This window comes from Gorilla gorilla, chromosome 3 (genome assembly GCF_029281585.2).
Source record: "Gorilla gorilla gorilla isolate KB3781 chromosome 3, NHGRI_mGorGor1-v2.1_pri, whole genome shotgun sequence".
Lineage (NCBI taxonomy): Eukaryota > Metazoa > Chordata > Mammalia > Primates > Hominidae > Gorilla > Gorilla gorilla.
Genome location: NC_073227.2, coordinates 91,501,353 through 91,524,970, shown reverse-complemented (window position 1 = coordinate 91,524,970; position 23,618 = coordinate 91,501,353). Strand labels below are relative to the sequence as shown.

Genomic DNA, 23,618 nt, shown 5'->3' with positions numbered 1-23,618 from the left:
CAATCTCCCTTCAACAGCATGAATAAATAAGAGTTCCTTATGAGTACGCACTGCAGTCTGTAATTCTATCAGGTTATTGATAAATTCACAAACTGTTTATTTTATTTTATTTTACTTTAAGTTCTGGGATACATGTGCTGAACATCAGGTTTGTTACATAGGTATACATGTGCCATGGTGGTTTGCTGCACCTATCAACCGTCATTTGGTTTTAAGCCCCACATGCATTAGGAATTTGTCCTAATGCTCTCCCTCCCCTTGCACCCCACTCCCCGAAAGGCCCCAGTGTGTGTTGTTCCACTCCCTGCATCCATGTGTTATCATTATTCAACTCCCACTTATGAGTGAAAATATGCGGTGTTTGGTCTTCTGTTCCTCTGTTAGTTTGCTGAGCATGATGGTTTCCAGCTTCATCCATGTCTCTGCAAAGGACATGAACTCATTCTTTTTTATGGCTGCACAGTATTCCATGCTGTATATGTGCCACATTTTCTATATCCAGTCAATCACTGATGGTCATTTGGGTTGGTTCCAAGTTGTTGCTATTGTAAACAGTACTGCAATAAACATACGTGTGCATGTGTCTTTATAGTACAGTGTTTTATAATCCTTTGGGTATATACCCAGTAATGGGATTGCTGGGTCAAATGTTATTTCTGGTTCTAGATCCTTGAGGAATCACCACACTGTCTTCCACAGTGGAACTAATTTACACTCCACCAACAGTGTAAAAGCATTCCTAATTCTCCACATCCTCATTAGCATCTATTGTTTCCAGACTTTTTAGTGATCACCATTCTAACTGGCATGAGATGGTATCTCATTGTGATTTTGATTTGCATTTCTCTAATGACCAGTGATGATGAGCTTTTTTTATATGTTTCTTGGCCACATAAATGCCTTCTTTTGAGAAGTGTCTGTTCATATCCTTTGCCCACTTTTTGATGGGGTTGTTGGTTTTTTTTTTCTTGTAAATTTATTTAAGTTCCTTGTAGATTCTGGAAATTAGACCTTTGTCAGATGGATAGATTGCAAAAATTTTCTCCCATTCTGTAGGCTGCCTGTTCACTCTGGTGATAATTTATTTTGCTGTGCAGAAGCTCTTTAGTTTAATTAGATCCCATTTATCAATTTTGGCTTTTGTTGCAATTGCTTTTAGTGTTTTACTCATGAAATCTTTGACCATGCCTATGTCCTGAATGGTATTCCCTAGGTTTTCTTCTGGGGTTTTTATGGTTTTAGGTTTTACATTTAAGTCTTTAATCCATCTGAGTTAATTTTTGTATAAGGTGTAAGGAAGGGGTGCAGTTTCTGTTTTCTTCATATGGCTAGCCAGTTTTCCCAGCACCGTTTATTAAATAGGGAATCCTTTCCCCATTGCTTGTTTTTGTACAGTCTCAAAGATCAGATGGCTGTAGATACGTGGTGTTATTTCTGAGGCCTCTGTTCTGTTCCATTGGTCTATATATCTGTTTTGGTATCAGTAACATGCTGTTTTGGTTACTGTAGCCTTGTAGTATAGTTTGAAGTCAGGTAGCATGATGCCTCCAGCTTTGTTCTTTTTGCTTGGGATTGTCTTGGCTATGTGGGCTTTTTTGGTTCCATATGGAATTTAAAGTAGTTTTTTTCTAATTCTGTGAAGAAAGTCAGTGGTGGCTTGATGTGGATAGCATTGAATCTATAAATTACTCTGGGCCATATGGCCATTTTCACGATATTGATTCTTGTATCCATGAGCATGGAATGTTGTTCCATTTGTTTCTGTCCTCTCTTATTTCCTTGAGCAGTGGTTTGTAGTTCTCCTTGAAGAGGTCCTTCATGTCCTTTGTAAGTTGTATTCCTCGGTATTTTATTCTCTTTGTAGCAATTGTGAATGAAAGTTCACTCATGATTTGACTCTCTGTCTATTTTTGGTGTATGGGAATGCTTGTGATTTTTGCACATTGATTTTGTATCCTGAGACTTTGCTGAAGTTCCTTATCAGCTTAAGGAGTTTTTGGGCTGAGACCATGGGGTTTTCTAAATACACAATCATGTCATCTGCAAACAGAGACAATTTGACTTCCTCTCTTCCTATTTGAATACACTTTATTTCCTTCTCTTGCCTGATTGCCCTGGCCAGAAATTCCAATACTATGTTGAATAGGAGTGGTGAGAGAGGGCATCCTTGTCTTGTGCCAGTTTTCAAAGGGAATGCTTCCAGCTTTTGCCCATTCAGTATGATACTGGCTATGGGTTTATCATAAATAGCTCTCATTATTTTGAAATATGTCCCATCGATACCTACTTTATTGAGAGTTTTTAGTATGAAGGGGTGTTGAATTTTTTCAAAGGCCTTTTCTGCATCTATTGAGATAATCATGTGGTTTTTATCATTGGTTCTGTTTATGTGATGGATTACATTCATTGATTTGCATATGTTGAATCAGCCTTGCATCCCAGGGATGAAGCCAACTTGATCATGGTGGATGAGCTTTTTGATGTGCTGCTTGATTTGGTTTGCCAGTATTTTACTGAGGATTTTCACCTCAATGTTCATCAGGGATATTGGCCTGAAATTTTCTTTTCTTGTTGTGTCTCTGCCAGGTTTTCGAATCAGGATGATGCTGGCCTTATAAAATGAGTTAGGGAGAAGTCCCTCTTCTTCTATTGTTTGTAATAATTTCAGAAGGAATGGTACCAGCTCCTCTTTGTACCTCTGGTAGAATTCAGCTGTGAATCCGTCAGGTCCTGAGCTTTTTTTGGTTTGCAGGCTATTAATTACTGCCTCCAATTTCAGAACTTGTTATTGGTCTATTCAGGGACTCAACTTCTTCCTGATTTAATCTTAGGAGGGTGGACATGTCCAGGAATTTATCCATTTCTTCTAGATTTTCTAGTTTATTTGCTAGAGGTGTTTATAGTATTCTCTGATAGTAGTTGGTATTTCTGTGGGATCAGTGGTGATATCCCCTTTATCAATTTCTATTGTGTCTATTTGATTCTTCTCTCTTTTCTTCTTTATTGGTCTGGCTAGCAGTCAATGTATTTTGTTAATCTTTTCAAAAAACCAGCTCCTGCAATCGTTGATTTTTTGAAGGGTTTTTCGTGTCTCTATCTCCTTCAGTTCTGCTCTGATCTTAGTTATTTCTTTTCTTCTGCTAGCTTTTAAATTTGTTTGCTCTCGCTTCTCTAGTTCTTTTAATTGTGATGTTAGGGTATCGATTTTAGATCTTTCCCGCTTTCTCCTTTGGGCATTGAGTGCTATAAATTTCCCTCTAAACACTGCTTTAGCTGTGTCCCAGAGATTCGGTATGTTTTGTCTTTGTTCTCATAGGTTTCAAAGAACTTTACTTCTGCCTTAATTTCGTTATTTACCCAAGTAGTCATTCAGGAGCAGGTTGTTCAGTTTCCACATACATGGTTTTGAGTGAGTTTCTTCATCCTGAGTTCTAATTTGATTGCACTGTGGTCTGAGAGACTGTTATGATTTCCATTCTTTTGCATTTGCTAAGGAGTGTTTTACTTCCAATTATGTGATCGATTTTAGAGTAAGTGCTACGTGGTGCTCAGAAGAATGTATATTCTGTTAATTTGGGGTGGAGAGTTTTGTAGATGTCTATTAGGTCTGCTTGGTCCATAGCTGAGTTCAAGTTGTGAATATCCTTGTTAATTTTCTGTCTCGTTGATCTGTCTAATATTGACAGTGGGGTGTTAAAGTCTCCCACTATTACTGTGTGGGAGTCTAAGTCTCTTTGTAGGTCTCTAAGAACTTGTTTTATAAATCTGGGTGTTCCTGTATTGGGTGCATATATATTTAGGATAGTTAGCTCTTCTTGTTGCATTGATCCCTTTACCATTATGTAATGCCGTTCTTTGTCTTTTTTGATCTTTTTTGGCTTAAAGCCTGTTTTATCAGAGACTATGATTGCAACCCCTAAGTTTTTTTGTTTGTTTGTTTTTTGCTTTCCATTTGCTTGGTAAATATTCCTCCATCCCTTTATTTTGAGCGTATGTGTGTCTTTGCACATGAGATGGGTCTCCTGAATATAGCACACCAATGGGTCTTGACTCTTTATCCAATTTGGCAGTCTGTGCCTTTTGGGGCACTTAGCCCATTTACATTTAAGGTTAATATTGTTATGTGTGAATTTGATCTTGTCATCATGATGCTAGCTGGTTATTTTGCACAATAGTTAATGCAGTTTCTTCATAGTGTCCCTGGTCTCTATATTTTGGTGTGTTTTTGCAGTGGGTAGTACCGATTTTTCCTTTCCATATTTAGTGCTTTCTTCAGGAGCTCCTGTAAGGCAGGCCTGGTGGTGACAAAATCCCTCAGCATTTATGCAAAGGATTTTATTTCTCCTTCGCTTATGAAACTTAATTTGGCTGGATATGAAATTCTGGGTTGAAAATTCTTTTCTTTAAAACTATTGAATATTGGGCCCCACTCTCTTCTGGCTTGTAGGGTTTCTGCAGAGAGATCTGCTGTTACTCTGATAGGTTTCCTTTTGTAGGTAACCTGACCTTTCTCTCTGGCTGCCCTTTAACATTCTTTTTTCCTTCATTTCAAGCTTAGAGAATCTGACGATTATGTGTCTTGGGGTTGCTCTTCTTGAGGAGTATCTTAGTAGTGTTCTCTGTATTTCCTGAATTTGAATGTTGGTCTGTCTTGCTAGGTTGGGGAGGTTCTCCTGGATAATATCCTTAAGTATGTTTTCCAATTTGGTTCCATTCTCCCCATCACTTTCAGGGACCCCAATCAATCGTAGGTTTGGTCTTTTCACAGAGTCCCATATTTCTTGGAGGCTTTGTTCATTCCTTTTCATTCTTTTTTCTCTAATCTTGTCTTCATGCTTTATTTCATTAAGTTCATCTTCAATCTCTGATATCCTTTCTTCTGCTTGATTGATTTGGCTATTGATACTTGTATATGCTTCACGAAGTTCTCGTGCTGTGTTTCTCAGCTCCATCAGGTCATTTATGTTCTTCTCTAAACTGGTTATTCTAGTTAGCAGTTCCTGTAACCTTTTGTCAAGGTTCTTAGATTCCTTGCATTGGGTTAGAACATGCTCCTTTAGCTCAGAGGGGTTTGTTATTACCCACTTTCTGAAGCCTACTTCTGTCAATTCATCAAACTCATTTGCTGTCCCATTTTGTGCCCTTGCTGGAAAGGAGCTGTGATCATTTGAAGGAGAAGAGGCATTCTGGTTTTGGGAATTTTCAGCATTTTTGCACTGGTTTTTCCTCATCTTCATGGATTTATCTGCCTTTGATCCTTGAGACTGATGACATTTGGATGGGGTTTCTGTGTGTGGGGGTCCTTTTTGTTGATGTTGATGTTATTGCTTCTTGTTTTGTTAGTTTTCATTCCAACAGCCAGGCCCCTCTCCCTAGGTCTGCTGGAGTTTGCTGGAGGTCCATTCCAGACCCTATTTGCCTGGTATCACCAGCGGAGTCTGCAGAACAGCAAAGATTCCTGCCTGCTCCTTCCTCCTGTATGAGGTGTCTGTCAACCCCTGTTGGGAGGTCTCTCTCAGTCAGGAGGCATGCGGGTCAGGGACCCACGTGAGGAGGCAGTCTGTCCCTTAGCAGAGCTCAAGTACCACGCTGGGAGAACCCTCCTTGTCAGGATCCACTGCTCTCTTCAGAGCCGGCAGGCAGGAATGTTTAAGTCCACTGAAGCTGCACCCACAGCCACCCCTTCTTCCAGGTGCTCTGTCCTAGGGAGATGGGAATTTTATTTATAAGCCCCTGACTGGGGCTCTTGCCTTTCTTTCAGAGATGCCCTGCCCAGTGAAGAGGAATCTAGAAAGGCAGTCTAGCCACAGCCACTTTGCTGTGCTGTGTTGAGTTACGTCCAGTCCTTAGCATGGTCAGGGGAAAGCCACCTATTCAAGCCTCAGTAATGGTGGATGCCCCTGCCTCCACCAAGCTTGAGCGTCCCAGGTCGACTTCAGACTGCTGTGCTGGCAGCAAGAATTTCAAGCCAGTGGTTCTTAGCTTGCTGGGCTCTGTGGGAGTAGGAGCCACTGCACGAGATCACTTGGCTCCCTGGCTTCAGCCCCCTTTCTAGGGGAGAAAACGGTTTTGTCTCACTGGGGTTCCTAGGCACCACTGGGGTTCCAGGAACCACTGGGGTACGAAAAAAACACACCTGCAGCTAGCCTGGCATCTATCCAAACAGCAGCCCAGTTTTGTGCTTGAAACTCAGAGCCCTGGTGGTGTAGGCACACGAGGGAATCTCCTGGTCTGCGGATTGCAAAAACCATGGGAGAAGCGTAGTATCTGGGCCAGATAGCATAGTCCCTCATGGCTTTCCTTGGCTAGGGGAGGGAGTCCCCCGGCCCCTTGCACTTCCTGGGTGAGGCGACAACCCCCTCTGCTTCTGCTCACCCTCCATGGGCTGCACCCCCTGTCTAACCAGTCCCAGTGAGATGAACTGGCTACCTCAGTTGGAAATGCAGCAATCACCCGCCTTCTGCATTGGTCTCGCTGGGAGCTACAGACTGGAGCTCTTCCTATTTGGCCATTTTGCCAGATCCCCATAAACTCTTAATGACTATTATGTGCCAGTAACTGTGCACACTATAGTGCTCTGGATGGGCTTATATCCCAAAAGGGAAAAATCCACATGTAATGAGATCATTACAATAATTGTGTTTTGATTTATTCATTTGTCAATAAACATTTATTAAACAACTACTATGTATATTGAGCCCCTACTAGGCACTGTGTTAGGGTCTATAACAGAATAATGTGGTATATGATTTTCTTTCTCAAAGCACTTCGGAAGCCTACAAGTACAGACTTCAGTTGGCTTGAGCATATAACATGAAAATGTGGCAAGAGAAGAGAAAGAAGACTATAAAAGTATATAGTAGATAAATCCTGAATGGCCCTATATACTTTGATAAGGCATTTAGACTTTATCCTATCATATGAATAGAAAAGTATTGAGGGCTGCAAGCAGGGAGTGGCAGAATCAGGTGTGTGTTTTAGAAGGCTATCTAGGGCAGTGCCATAGTTGGGGCAGTGTAAGAGGGAGGGTATTCAGCAGTTCTTTCCACACCTGTCAAGTTATGATTAGTAGTTGTGGGCACCTATACAAGCTGACTGCTCTTTGCATCTTGACACCTTTGGTTTTTATTGATTCCACACACCTTGAGAATACTTCCGTTTGTTTGCTATAATCCACGGTAGGCAACCTTGTTTCAAAGGTGTACTCAACATTTCTTTTGCAACTCTGCTCATGAATGCACTGCTTCCATTTATCAGACAACATCTGAAAAGATTACCTTATTTTCACCCATACTCTCTATCTAAACTAATTTGTAGCAAATCTAACTATAGCATTTCCTGCCATAACCCAATCAATGATGGTGGTGCTGCTGCTGTTGACGATTTAACAAGGCAATCAAAAATCACAGACTTCCTTTTCCTCAGCTACTCTCATTCTATATTCTCCACAATTAACCCTTGGTAACCAGTTATACTGAAGTATCTTTAAGAGCTTTTTGAATTGTTGAATGCAAAATCAAAAGCAAGCTTTTAACCAGACAACACCTGTGTTTTCCAACCAGGTCTCATCAGCGATTCACCTTAAATAATTAAAAACACAGATTACCAGGTCTGAGTCTCAGTGAGGCAGGGGGTGAAGGGGGAAATCAGAAATGTGTATAAAATGCATGTGTATAAAATGCCCTGGGTGAGGTTATGAATTAGGCTAATTTGGTAAACCCTAGATGGAAGCTACTGTAGTAAGTTCCTTATAATTAAGGCAGCATTAAGCACATATTTTTTCTTTTAAATACTTTAATGAAACTTAGGCAATCACTTTAAGTAATTGCCACCCATTTAATGTTTACTGAAACAGTTTACAACTAATTCACATGCCATTTTCTAAATGCTTCAGGCTTACTTGGCTTTCCTACCGCGCATTAAACAGTTTGTTAACTATTAATAAAGAGTGAAGAAAAATCAGAATCCGGAGGTCATTTTAACAGTTAAAAGGGTCACTGAGAAGCATGACTTATAATTAGCAAAATACATGTGAGCTCCTTATGACATTAACTAGAACCTTATGATCCATTCTTTAAAGCAAGAGCAGGTGAAGAAAAAGCAACATCTTTCCTAAAATAAGTCACCTTTTCTTTTTGATCACTGTCAATCAGAAAAATTCTATTTTTGCAGGTAACTGAGTTATTTGTGAAGTGGCACTCTAATAAATGAACTCAGCACAAAATGTATCAAAATGAAAAATAAAAATTGCTAACATTCATTATGCAATTACTATCCTTAGTGCTTAGTCTCCATTCAAATTCAAAGTTCTTTGCATTTAATTTTTTCCATTTAATAATGCTAGGTATTATTATGATTTTTTTTTTGAGACGGAGTCTCACTCTGTTGCCAAACTGGAGTGCAGTGGCGTAATCTCAGCTCACTGCAACCCCCGCCTCTTGGGTTCAAGAGATTATCCTGCCTCAGCCTCCCGAGTAGCTGGGACTACAGGTGCAAGTACCACCACGTCTGGCTAATTTTTGTATTTTTAGTAGAGACAGGGTTTCACCATGTTGGCCAGGATGGTTTCAATCTCTTGACCTCATGATCCACCTGCCTCAGCCTCCCAAAGTGCTGGGATTACAGGTGTGAGCCACCGCGCCCAGCCTATTATCCCATTTTATAGACAAGAAAACAGAGGCACAGAAAGCTAAGTAACTGCTCAAGGTCAGACAGCTAACAAATAGCAAAGACAGAAACTGAAACCAGGAAGTCTGACTTCAGAACCTATGCTCTTAACCACCCTGGTGTACTGTCACTAAGAGAATTAGGGACTTGAACTGAGTCCCTGTGGAGCTCCCTAAAGAGGTAGAGGAGCTATAACAAGAAACATAGGAAGGAATGGTTGTTGAAAACAAGTCCAGCTTGCAAATCAGTATCCAATTCACTACTGAGTGCCTACTATGTGTTGGACACTGCACTCAATGCTTTAGGAAATATTACTATAAAGATAAATAAGGCAGAGTGCCTTCTCATCTTCATTGCTTCTTCAATTGTCAGCTCTTCCATAAAACCTCCCCTGGCTCTGAACACTGTAATACCACTTTTCACACTGCATTATAAAATCTTCATATGTCTGTCTCTCCTCCCATTAGGCTATTAAGTTCCTTGGCCCATGCGGGAACAGACGCCACGTGTTAGCTCCTTTTCCAGTTCCTAGATTCCTCGTACAGTGTGCCTGGACACACTGCTGTCTCTCTGTAGATGTTTTATGAATGCATGAACAGATGAAACACAGAGGACACGGAAGTGAAATAATATGCTCTGAGATTCACAGTGTGCTCGTGGTAAAGATGGGGAAAGGTTTTGCATATCCCAGCTCTACTCCAAAGTTCTGTCTAATATAACACATGCATCACACTAGTATCTTTTGCTAAAACTGCATGATTTAACATTTTAGCATACATTATGAAAAAAATGCTCACATTTCATCTTTATGCTTCATCTTTCATTTAACATGCTAAACCCTTATAAGCAGGTGCCATTGCATACCTCACTTACTGTGTCAGGCCATGCTAAAGGGATAGTTGCAATTGAATCTTTAGAATGGAACAGACCTCTTAAGTAGCTCAATCTAAAAATGAAGGTTTAGATAGATTAAGTCAATCACCAAAGGTTACACTGCTAGTAAGAGACAGAACTGGAACTTAAATCTAACTGAAAATCCCACACTAGTAATAATTGTGCTATTTTTGTGCATTCAAAGATCCAAATCCCAACTTCACCACCTACTAGTTATGTGACCTTGGAAAAATTATTTAATTCCTCTGAGCCTCATTCTTTGAGGCAAGTAATTGAGAACTCACAGAAATGATAAGGGTCAAATGAGCTCATGAACGTAAGGTGTCAGTCACATAGTAGGTATTCAACAAATATGTATTGATAGTCCCATCAAATAAGATTCTGCCCAGTAACTGAGCATATTTGTTAACAATTGATTTAGATAATATAACTTCTATTAATTGCAGTGCTATTAAAACAACTATGCTGGAATTTATTTCCCAACTAAAGAGTTCCAAGTTGTCCACAAAATTAAAATTTTGTAAAAGTAAGGTTTTTCAGTAAATACAGACAGCTATAGATTAACACTCCTCTAAGACAACTTTTACTATCTCTTTTTAATCAGTAGAGACTCTAAAATACAAAGGTCAAAACCTTGCCCAAGGCTGAATCAGTCACTGAGAATCTGGACCCAGAATTTGGTCACATGTTCTCACTTAATCATAGCTGGCTTACTTCCACACTAAGGTATAGTTCCTTTTATAACAGCAATTCTGTGACAATTAATTTTATGTGTCAACTTGACTGGGCTAAGGAATGCCCAGACAGCTGGTAAAACATTATTTCTAGGTTTGCCTCTTCTGAACGAGATCAGCATTTGAATCAGTAGACTGAGTAAAAAAGGTTGCCCAACCAATGTGCTTCGACATCATCCAATTTGGTGAGGGACAAAATCAAACAAAAAGATGGAGGAAAGGTGAATTCACCTTTGTGTTTAAGCTGGGGCATTCAGACATCAACACTCCTGGTTCTTGGGCTTTCAGACTCAGACCAGGACATTGGCCCCCCAGTTCTCAGGCTTTTGGATTCAGAATGAATTACACCACTGGCTCTCCCTGGTCTCAAGCTTGCAGACAGCAGATTGTGGGACTTTTCAGCCTCCATAATTACAACAGCCAATTCCTATAATAAATATATATATGCACATGTATATCTCCATATACCCTCTTGGTTCTGTTTCTCTGGAGAACCCTAATACAACTTCCCATATGAAACAGAGTTTCTACCCAGTAAAGGAAGAATTCAGAAGATGTAATTTCACATTCAGCCTCTGCCACATACTAGCTCTATGAATCAGGCCAAAGTTTCTTCATCGATGGAATGGGAATGAAATAGCTTTTTCAAGTAATTGTTATGGGGATTAAATAAGACAATGCATAGGAATAGGCCTAGGATAGAATCAAGAATATAATAGGCATTCAATAGATGCTGATGAAACTGAATCTGGGGTTTTCAAGATGCAAACAAGTGTCAGCGTTTTTATTGCAAGTACTTAAATACAGAGAAGAAAGGAAGGACAGAGGGAGGGAGGAAGGGAGGGGAAAAAGGAAAAAAGGGAGGGAGGGGAAGAAGAAAGGGAAGTGAAAGAAGAAGACGAAGGGAAGAAAAAGAGATGTGAAAAACACCTATCTGGGATGCTATAGCTGCAATTCTGTTTAGAAGGAGCAGGAAGACTTCAAAGTCACACAAAAGCCTATGATTTTGATCCTGAATTACAATGTTAAATTACGGCCTCCCATCTTATTCTTTCTGCTCATCCTAACAGAAACTGTGATTCCCAAGGAGCTAATCAAAAACTGAAACACAGTAGTCATGAAGAGATTCATCTGTGTAGACAGGAAGAGTTGTTTTTCAAGAGGAGGTCCATTAGCAAGACAACAGAAGATAAAAAGTGCCTTTAAGCATGAACAACAAAGAATCTGCAAACATTCTTGACAGAAAGACAGGGATATGTGTGAAATGCTAATAGGCATACTGATTTGCTGTGAAATAAACCTTACAACTGTGCAAATGCCATTTGGGCTACATTTTATTATAGATGACCAATCTGCTTTTCTTTACTCACAATGAAGCATTACATGAGTAATCAATAAACTCCTCTACCTCCCTTCTTACCATTTATCTCTCCCTCCCTTGCCCAGCTAAATCCTCAGATTTGTATCTGTAATGTGCCTCACCTTACAAGCTATATAACTTAAGATCACTACCACATTCGCAGAAGAGACTAAAGCAGAGAAAAATGAGGTCTGATGGAAATTACTTTATGGAGAGAAAAAGACTGGCACAGCCTGATTTTTATACTTTCCTTAATGGCAGATGGTAAGCCCCATTTATAACAGAATATTGTAAACATCAGAAAAAAAGTGATTACTACAAAAAGTGAAAAAGTCTAAGGAAACATAACAGAGCTTGAAAAACAATCTGTCTAAAATCCATTTACCAAAATCTATACTTGGGTAGAGTATAGACTTTGATGTTTTCCATCCCCAAAATACCCTATTTAGGCCTAACATGACACATTATCCTCTTTTCCTATATGATTGCCAAGTTCCAATTTTAGTGTTACCTAAGAGTTACACATTGAAGGCTGGGGCATCGCATCATTGCCCTTGAAGGTCACCATTGAAATGATGTGTGTCTAGATGTGTGTCCCATCTAGAAACAGGCTGTCAAAAACTACACATTCAAGACCTAGTGCCTCTCTTCCAGAACCAGAGCACACCAGGAGTGAACACTGCAGGTAGTGCACATCAAAGAGAATAAGCTACAGGCAACCCCATTAGCTTCAAGATTCACAGCTCATTTCCATACCTTCCCTTTGCAACACAGTTTGCTGCTTTATACTTTTAAAGGTAATTTTCATTGATAAGGGATACCTGTTACCTTCATACTCTGTGGAAGTAAGCAAAGAATCATTATGATCATAGAGAAAAATCAGAGTCACAGAATTTTAGGTCTGAAGGGACCTTTTAAGTTATATAGAAATATCATTTTATAAGTAAGAAGACAGAGGTTCAGAAACATTAAGGGACTTGTCCAGGCTCAGCAAGTTACTAGCAGAATCAAGATTTTTAAAAAATCATTATTCTTAGTGCATTGCTCTTTCTACCACTTAAACATACTTTATTAATAGCCTGATTGTTTCTGAAATTTTAAAATACTTCCTTTGCTAAGACTGAAAAAAAAATCATCTCTATTTCCAAAGCTCAGAAGACTAAATATACAGCCTCAGACTCATATATGTACCCCCTCCCCATTTCTACAATTACCAATGCCCTTCCTATCTTGCAACTGAAATAAAATAACATCCTACTAAGCTATGCCATCTTTTGCAGTGCACCAAACATCAAATATAGAGAACAAAACTAAGACTGCCTTACTTTTGACTTATGGAAAGTGCTCTTCAGAAGTTTGGCGGGGAAGATGACAGATGACAAGGATTCTCTGCCTAAGCTTAAGGACCTGGCATTTCTCGAGAACCAGCTGGATTGCCTGCAGCGGCACATGGAAGACGAAGTCAACAGCAGAGGTGGCTGGGATGGCTCGCTATTGTCCTCCCCATTCCTCAAGGGATTACTGGCTGGCTGTGGTGGCCAAACTGAAGACATCAGCAGTATTGGGCTTTGCAAGGGGCACCTGCGCTGGCAATCTGTGCAGCTCAGGCTATGCTGTGCCCAACATGGAGATGACATTGAAAGACTGACTATTTGCAGTCACTATGCAAGGGCCCGAATAGCTCTAGATGCTATGAGGGAGGCAGAATAAGGAGCTGGGGCCTGCAGGTAGAGACACTACTATCTGGATTCCCCGGCTGTCATCCATTTTTTCTCCAACTTTCATGCCGCCTTTATCCTTGCCTCCCTTCCTGCAGAGTGTGCACAGCGCCTTGTCAGCCTGCACCCTAGATTCCTTCTTCCCTCTCCTAACTCCGTCAGACTGGCCCCAAGACTGTGGCTTCAAGGGCCACCAGTCCCTTACTCTTCAAGCCCTGACTATGGAGTTGGCAGATGACTCTGATCCTCAGTATCCTCTCTGGCAATGTTCCATGGCTCCTCCCTACTGGGAGGTGGCTCCATAACTTGATTTCCCATAAATGTGTTGCAATCCCACTCCCCTTGCTAACTACACCAGCCACCCAAGGTCTGGTGTGGGTATGAGTGTAGTGGACCTTGATGCTGCTCCTATCTACTGCCACGTATGGTGCCCATCCCCCATGCTGGCACTGTGCCATGTGGACAGCCAGGTGTCCTTCCAGCCCTCCTCAGCTGTGGAGCTGAGTTGACCAAGCTACTGTTAAGCACCTTCTCCCTTCTAGTGGGCTGGCAAGCATGGCTGTAGGGGGCCCCCACTCTGGCACTAAGCTGCTCCCTTCACATGATCAGCCCTGATCTATGGCACTAACAACAACCTGGTGATCTATCTTCAGTGTGACATGGACCCCAGCACCTACCACGTGCTGAGCAATCTCAAGATTGGAAGCGGGCTCTGTTCCACTGTCTCTGCCTCCAGCACTGCTTCTCTGCACCTCAGGGGTTAGCACTGCTGCTGTGGATGGCTGCGGGGGCCTGCTATCCACCAGATGGCCTGTAAGACCTTCGGAACACCCTTCCCAGGCCCCCTCCAGAAGCTGCTGCCAGCCCCATGCCCCTACATATCACTCCGCTGGGCCTGCTGCTCCTCATCCTGGACTGCCTCATCTCAAGCCTGTCGTCACTGCATACAGAGCTGCTCATGAAGAGACGGCAGCTGCCCCTGGCACTTCAGAATGTCTTCCTCTACACCTCTGGTGTGCTCCTGAATCTAGATCTGCATGCCGCTAGTGGCCCCGGCCCAGGCCTCCTGGAAGGCTTGTCAGCATGGGCAGAACTTGTGGTGCTGAGGCAGGGCTAAATGGACTGCTCATGTCATGTCCGCTGTCATGAAGCACAGCAGCAGCATCCCATGCCTCTTCATTGTGTCCTGCTCACTGGTGGTCAATGCCGTGCTCTCAGCAGTCCTGCTGTGGCTGCAGCTCGCAGCCACCTTCTTCCTGGCCATGCTGCTCATCATTCGCCTGGCCGTGTGCCCGTGCTATGGCAGACGCTAGTCCCTGACCTCCTTCACCCTGACTCCAGACCCTGTAGATTGGGTGCCACCATCAGAGCCCCCTCCCAGGCCTCCCTTCCACTTCCCTCAGCAGTCCAATAACAACTGTCTTGTGAGAAAAGCTGGAGAAGGGAGAGGAGTCAGGTTATTCTCTGCAGATGTGCAGATGAAGGGGTAGCCCTAGGAGACATGAAAAATGGGTTTGATTAAGGAAATTCTTAACATCCTCCTGCCCTCTCATCAAGTTCTTCCAGACTAAAGAATTAAGAAAACATCAATACCTGGGCCTGAGAAATGATCCTATCCCTGCCTCATCCTGCATGAAAGCAGTTGATCAAAATGGGGTGTGTGCAACAAGTGGCTTTCCTTCCCTACTTTGGTCACCCCAGCAGAGCCACTGCCCCAGTGCCCTCTGGCTGGCTGCTCCAGCCCAGCCCTGGTGTATGACTCTCCCATAAGGGACATTCAACCTCCCACTGTCATGCAGGAAGGACCAACTGCCACAGATTATACAAACATTACCCCAGCCACTCTGACAATCTCCCTCAGTTCCAGCAATGCCTAGAGACATGCCCCCTGCCCTCTCCACAACGCTGGGTCCCCACATCAAGCCTTTGTTCTGGAAACCCCAGAAAGGGTTGGGGATTGACTCATCTCAGAGAATGTTGGCCCTGGGCCCTGGCTTAAGCCTACACTCCTGACCTCTCTGATCATCCTGAGAGCCATCTTGAAGCCCACAGCCTACTCGGAGGCTTATAGGAGGTACCACGCTTCTTATTCTGGGTCCTGTCCAGGACAAGCAGTCTCCCAGCTCCCAACAGCCTGGGGAAGCTCTACACAGAGCAACCTGAGACCAAGTACAGGTCTCTCAATGTCTGACCAGGTACCTGTAGCTCAATCAATGTCTTTTCAATTACATAAGCAGTAAGGTCTTAATAAAGTGTTCTAGGGTGTACAGTGGTTCCTACAGCAGCACACACAAAAAAGTGCTACTCATTTCCTTAGCACCTGTCTCCAAATGCCCTATTTCCTATGGCCTAAACAATAGAAAGACTGGTCAGTAGTCAATTGGCTGAAGTCATATATCCTTCACACCACTTTTCTGCCTCATGGATAGCAAAAATGAGAGTCTCTTAACTCAGCTAATTCCACAGTTCATTCAAACTCAAGATAAAACTTTTCTCTGAAAATACAAATGAGGCTCACATTGTGAACACCTAGATGTGTTAGATGTCCTCCTTCAGAAAATCTGTTATGAAAATAAACATAATAGCTAGAGTAATAAATAAAATTTGCTAAGCTTTCCCTAAAGTTGAACCCTAGAGAACATTTTCAGCAGAAGAGTTAAAGGAGTTTCCAATGGAAAGAATGAGCACATAAACTGAAGACAGAGCCAATCAATGAAATGAAACTGGCCACTCATCTACGAGGCCAGAAGAATGAAAACCAAATCCCAACTCATCATCAGAAACCCTTCTCCAAACTAGGAAGCACAGATCCTACCCATATCTGAACCTGAACTACTTCCCGTTGACACTTTCTAACCTAGAGATGGCCCCAGCGTCCAATTGATAAAACATTTTCCAGGATGTGAAACTTGCCATAGGAAAACTGAATCTCTTTTCCTATGTTGTTGACTGTGTAAGCAAAGGACTCTCACTGTTACCAGAAGAGCTACATAATTTCTCTGAAAAGTGTGGAATACACATTTGACCATATTTATAAATTTGGTGACTCATAAAACTATTCTTTTAAAAACTGATAAATTTTACTTTTAAGCATCAATAAATACTATAAAACACCATCAACCTTAAGGGTTGAACTCAACCCTTAAAACACAGTCTTTCACAAGGCTGTGTAGAAACTAAGCCTTTATTTATCTCTGTTCTGTGCCTCCTCCTTTCTCCACCTAATGCTGCTTGCAGATCCCAGGATGAAATTAGCACACCCGTGATTGTCACTGCTTAGCAGTAACCCTTATATAAATATACCTTTTGATGACCCAAGCTGGGTATATTAGTTCATATGTCTTCTCTGGAATTAAGACAGCTCATGGGGCATTTATTACTAACTTTTTATTGCACCAGCAAGACTAAATATAAAATATTAACAATAATCAACATTTGTGTGGCAGTTTATGGTTCACAAAATGCTTTTAAATATATTATCTCATTTGAAGCTCACAAGCCTCAACCAAGATGGGGAATGAAAATGGAAACAGAGCCTCAGAAAGGTCACAGTACTATTAAGTGGCAGAAGCAGAACTTGAACCAAGGTCTTCCAAATTCAAATCCTATGCTTTTTATACTTTGCCAAAAGAAATGAATGTATTGGTTAATTTTAAAATTATACATAAGATTTACCAATGCTGGCTGGGCATGGTGGCTCAAGCCTATAATCCCAGCACTTTGGGAGGCTGAGGCAGGTGGATCACTTGTGGTCAGGAGTTCTAGATCAGCCCAATCAACATGGTGAAACCCTGTCTCTACTAAAAATACAAAAATTAGCCAGGGGTGGTGGCACATCCCTGTATTCCCAGCTACTCAGGAGGCCGAGGCAGGAGAATCACTTGAACCTCGGAGGCGGAGGTTGCAATGAGCCGATATTACGCCACTGCACTCCAGCCTGGGTGACAGAGCTAGATTCTAACTCAAAAAAAAAAAAAAAAAGATTCACCAATACATTCATTTCTTTTGCCAAAGAGTGTGTGTGTCTGTGTGTGTGTGTGTGTCTGTGTGTGTGTATCAAGCCAGAAAGGTAGATGTAAGGATAAGTAATTATCTTCTACAGCAACAACCACACACATGAAAACAAAGGACGGACAGTTTCTAACAATCTCAGTGTAATATGACTTTGCAGAGAAGATGTATGATGCTACACGGCAGCTGCAGCGCTCAGGGGTAGTAAACAGGGTCAGTAAGCAAAAGAAGCTCAGAGTGTCTACCTGGAGAAGCAAACTCATTCCATGATGCTGGTGGTTCCCAGCACAAAGGCTGTAGCAGCGTGCCTCTGGGCAGGGCACAGTTAATGTAGATTCTTCTAGGACTCTGTCCCACAGCCAAGTCTCTAGCTGAGCTTTACAAGGACCTCTTTGTCTTGGGCCTCCTCCCAATACATGGGAAACCTCAGAATGTCTCTTGCCACTGGGTGCAACTAAGCTTAGCCACTTGGTATTACTGGCTCTCAAGGGTGGCCAACTAGTTGAGCCAAGACATATTTCCAATACTTCTCAGTCCTACAAACAACCTATACATTGTAAGAACTTATCTTATCTTTAATAGAAGATTAGAGGATTTTTTTCCAGTAATACTTTAAAATCCAGATGAGAGAACGAACTAATATCCAACGAAGGATAATTTCTTATGTTCTGCCCTTTACTTTCTATCACCTAGCCAACAAGGCGAACAGATATGTCTGTGAAATGACAGATCCACAAGGACAGAATACTTTTAACTTGAAAAACTGAGAGAGCAGATTTTCAAGTATGTGTAATAAGTGAAGAATTATTTGAGATTATCAACTCAAAAATATGCCAAACACACATAAGTTAACCACTTTTTTAAATTAAGAAAATATTATGGAGACAATACATATAATTAGTAGAAAACATCAAATCATATTTCCATCTCTCCAAATACCTTTTGATTTTTAAAACATTATAATTTAGTCTACCATGTATAAAAAAAGTACCAATGGTTCCCCCCCAAAAAAATATACCCAACTCTGAATAAAAATAAACTTCAGGAATGTAGAGTTTTGCTATTTTTCCACGTTTCTTTTAATATAGAAATGCTGCCAGCCATTAAGAGGTACAAAGTGAATTTTCAGGTTAACAGTTTATTGATCATTATACATGAGACAAGTCAACTTTTATCTATTGCAAAACACAAGTTAGTATCTTTCTACATGTACATTTAAATGCATGTAAATCCAAAGAGAAGAGAGTAGATGAATAACTCTTCAGTAGGCTCAGGGCAAATGTTTGAAGAGAGACTTTCACTTTCTGCTCCATTATTTATGCTCTGTATCATATAGCTTTTTATTTTCCATGTTGTTTATACTACGAAAATAAAAACACAGTCATATTTTATTTGTATAAGGTATAAAAAGAAAGAAAATGAAAAAAAAACAGGTTAAAAAGAGTTGGTTCAATTCTTGGACCATTGTATCATTGTATTCTTGAACCACTGTAACATTCAGTGGTTGTTAAACCTTAGATTTTGTCTAAGGTTATTAAACAACCACTGAATGATACAATGCCTTAAAAATGGAGGACTGAGGCCAGGCACGGTGGTTCATGACTGTAATCCCAGCACTTTGGGAGGCCAAGGCTGGTGGATCATGTAAGGACATGAGTTCGAGACCAGCCTGGCCAACATGGTGAAACCCCTGTCTCTACTAAAAATACAAAAATTAGCCAGGCATGGTGGTGTGCGTCTATAATCCCAGCTACTCTGGAGGCTGAGGCAGGAGAATCACTTGAGCCCAGAAGGCAGAGGGTACAGTGAACCGAGATCACACCATTGCACTCCAGCCTGGGTGACAGAGCGAGACTCCACGTAAAAAAAAAAGAAAGAAAGAAAAGAAGAGGAGAGGAGAGGAGAGGAAAGGAAGAAATGGAGGACTGAGCAGATGCTGCAATAAATAAGCATCTTTGATTTAAAATAAGTGACATCATTAAGGGTTCCTCAGAATGAAAAGGCAGGAGAGAAAAGGCAATTTTCTTCTCCAATCAATTTTGAAGAATTATGAAAAGGAATTCAGTTCTATGATTGCTTCCTCTTTTAGGAAAATCAAGGTAAAACCTCTGAAAATTTCTTCTGTTGGTATTTAAAAGGATGTATACATCCCACAATGAAAGTACCAGTCCAGGGGTTGCTGGATATACACCTAGGGTTTGCAGCTCCAGGGTCTAATCTGTCCCCTCAGCTCAAGAGATAATCCCTCGCCATTTGTAAGTATAGAGAGATACAGCAACAGTTCCGTTCCTGTGAGTTAGAGTAGCATGGGAAAAGACTCAAAATCTAAGCAGATAGCTCCTAAATCCACATCTACAACATGATGTTCCTAAATTCAGTCCATCTCCAATGATCTACATTCCCAATTATCACTCCCTGCAGAAATGAGCTGTTTACCACTTCAAACATTGAAATTGTTAATTTCCCCCAATCAACCTTATCTAAAAATTTAACATCTAAAAAAGTATACCTTATGCCTTCAGCAAACCTAAATGCCTGAAATTATAGCACAGTAAATACTAGTCTCAGAAAAGCAATGAGTTGTAAATCATTTGTTTTACTGAGTAAGATTGGATTTTTGTCATAGGAAAAAACTAAACTGTCTTTTTGACTGGTGACTTATGTTATAAATTAAATATAACTCTACATATTATATTTATAACAATTATGGGCACCATTCATTCTTGACATATCACTAGCAGAAGAAAGCCAACTACTTTTGAAGCAGCAAGTCCTAAAGTTTACATTAAAAGAGGACCCACAGTAAAGTAGGAATCAGTTTGGTAAAGGGTTGTCCCTGTCTTTGTTCCTAAATCCAGTGACATATGTGTCTTCTGTAATTAATGGCAAAATCCCTCTCACAAGCAATTTCCAGATGCCGTACTTAAAATACAGTTAATCAGTCTTTGATTCATCATGAGTTCGGGAATGCTCTCCTAACAGGCACACTTGCTGGCTCACAGCAAAAGAAATATTACTACCCACTCCACTGCCATTAAAAAAACATTTCAAACATGTTTAATCTCTTTCAGGGCCAGTTGTAGACATACGTTCTTCCCCTAGCCAGGTTCCAACCAATTTTAAAACATCCAAACATGAACTTACATCAACCCATGATCTAATATGATGAGTTTACCAAGGTCTCCAACAACCTCAATCACATGCCAAGGGAAATACAATGAACAGGCCATTCTGCAGAGTGAAGACAAGTTCCACACCTGTCAGGGGGAATCTGTTTGACTGTAGCCCTAGGCAGCTTCACAGAAGACACCTTTCTTAACTGGGAGAATGTGCTTCTCCCTTAAATTCAAAGAAATCTTACTGCTTATTTTATTTAGTTTATTTTTGGAATTTCCCCCTCATTCCAGAAAGAATTGAAGGTCGTTACTAATATGCTTCCATTTTTAGGGGAACATACAAACTCTTCCTGGATGTTTTTGTCAGGTTAAGTTCTCCTTTGTTATCCATTAGGGAACTGAAGACCTTCACTTTTTTCTCAGAATTTCTTTTATCATGTAGTCCAAAAACCAATTCTGTAATAATTACCTCATCCTTCACTGATGTTATGAAAACTCACCCTTCCTGCTGATTCACAGTGAGATGACAGCTCACACAGTGCGTGCTTTCAACATGAGCGCTCAGACTAAGAGTGACAGGGATACGTTATAAGTTGTAATATATGCCCTGAAAGTTCAAAACACATGAGGTGGAAAGAAAAACAGTTATCCCAAACTTAAGTTCTAAAAGAATTATCTAACTGGACCTGAAGCCCCACTACTGAATTGACCTTGCAGGACTTTTTATGTGATACCATCAGTCTACCAACTCATGAAACCAGCTCAGTGGAATTTGGGAAACTTGACTATTCTCTAATCAAGATGTTGTTAAGGTGTCATTAATTGCATTATACAAAGTCTTCTTTATTTCTTTTTGGATTTTTTTTTTTTTTTTAGACGGAGTCGCCCAGTCTGGAGTGCAGTGGTGTGATCTTGGCTCATTGGAACCTCCGCCTCCCAGGTTTAAGCAATTCTTGTGCCTCAGCCTCCCAAGTAGCAGGACTACAGGTGTGCATCACCACACCCAGCTAATTTTTGTATTTTTAGTAGAGACTGGGTTTCACATGTTGGCCAGGCTGGTCTCGAACTCCTGACCTCAGGTGATCCGCCTGGCTAAAAATACAAAAAATTAGCCGGGCGCAGTGGCAGGTGCCTGTAATCCCAGCTACTTGGGAGGCTGAGGCAGGAGAATCGCTTGAACTCAGAGGGCAGAGGTTGCAGTGAGCTGAAATCGCACCACTGCACTCCAGCCTGGGTGACAGAGTGAGACTGTCTCAAAAAAAAAAAAAAAAAACCAAAAGTAAGACATACTCACACTATGTGATCGTAACTATTCAATGATTTACATTTGTTCTTTCCTCTTTCGTCTGTACCTATCTTTTTTCCTCTCATTTTTTCCCGCCTATTTATTATTTCAATTCAATATACACCCTATATTGTATAGCAGCTATTGGGAAAATCAAGAAATGTTGTGAATATCATAGTCAGGTATCAATTTGAACAAATAACCAGAAAAATTTCAGAATCCCAGGCAATCCAAGTTTAAGAATAGTTTCATGTTCGTCTGTCTAAATTACATTTTATAGAGCATTGGAAAACTCTGTATTTTATATCAGAGAAACAGCATAAGCAATTCATGTTTTATTGCAGAGATATGAAAATCTATAGAAACATTAAAGTCACACCCTCAATCATGCCAAAACTGTACTTAGTCCCTCCTTACTTCCTAGAACTTAGTTCCTAGAACTAAGGAGGGGCTAAGTACAGTTTTGCTATAACTGGGAAACTACCATCTGAACATAAAACTGAGCTAAAGGCCAAAATAAAATTTAATCTTTTCTTTACCTTCATTCTTTCTCAACCAATTTGTTGTGATGTGATTATAAATCAAAAATCACATATTTAACTCACCAGAAAAGTACTACATTTTCATCTAATTACACGTAAGTTAGATCATATTATAGATTCAGGTTTTATAATTGAGACTACTGCTAATTAGTTGAATCGAAGATAAATTTAGAAGTTTGGTTTCTTTCTACAAATTTCTCTTCTTTTTTTTATAGTCAACAATAATTTATTGGACATTTTAAAATAACTAAAAGAGTATGACTGGATTGTTTGTAACACAAAGAAAGGATAAATGCTGATGTGATTATTATGCATTGTATGCCTGTATCAAAATATCTCACGTAATCCATAAATAGATACACCAACTATACCCACAGAAATAAAAACTAGGAGAGGAAAAGAAATTCTAAGTACAACATTGGTAATAACCCATTCACAATTTGATAGTAAAGTAATATAGAATTGTAAAGTACATTTTCACTCCTTTAAAAAATACAGCAAAGAGAATTTTAATTTTTTAATTTATTAGTAATAACAACTTGAGAATTGCATAGTATTAAGGCATCAATTCTAGGAGTGTGGGCTGAGGACCCTTTTGGGGTGCCTATGAGGGCAATACTATTTTACAGTAAAACTAAGACATTATTTTCCCTTTTCACTATAGACAAAAATTTAGCCAGCTGTGGTGGTGTATGCCTGTAGTCCTAGCTAATCGGGAAGCTGAGACGAGAGGATTGCTGGAGCCCAGGAGTTCCAGGCTACAGTGAGCTATGATTTTGCCACTGCACTCCAGCCTGGGGGGCAGAGTGAGACCCTGTCTCAAAAAGAAAAAATCATGCATGAACAAAAAAACTATAGGTCAATGGATTTTAATGGCCACAGTTATGAATATCTTATCACTATTATTTCAGATCCCACATTATAACTAACTTTTTTAAAATTTTATTATTATTATACTTTAAGTTTTAGGGTACATGTGCACAACGTGCAGGTTTGTTACATATGTATACATGTGCCATGCTGGTGTGCTGCACCCATTAACTCATCATTTAGCATTAGGTATATCTCCTAATACAAATTTCTCTTCTTAGGTCATGAGAAAGTGTCTCTTGCCTTTTAAAATTTGAGTTCTACACCATATCTAACTTATCACCTCCATTTATTCAACTAGACTGTTGTTTCTTACAAAATGGCTCTGTTCTTTTGGCATGATGTTAACTGTAGGTCATTAAATTTGGAGCTTTGATTCTGTCTTGACCAAAATTCTTTGGTGCCTCCACTTCCATGTAAA

At 40.5% G+C, this 23,618-nt stretch overlaps 1 protein-coding gene and 2 pseudogenes across 3 annotated transcripts in view; 2 read left to right on the top strand and 1 right to left on the bottom strand.

The window, feature by feature from the left end:
• The window catches only part of SLC4A4 (solute carrier family 4 member 4), a 388,838-nt gene that overhangs the window by 258,870 nt on the left and 106,350 nt on the right, over positions 1-23,618 (bottom strand). The window lies entirely within an intron of this gene.
• LOC129532973 (SLC35A4 upstream open reading frame protein-like) lies at positions 13,023-13,555 on the top strand (annotated as a pseudogene).
• Positions 13,439-14,686, top strand: LOC109026450 (probable UDP-sugar transporter protein SLC35A4; annotated as a pseudogene).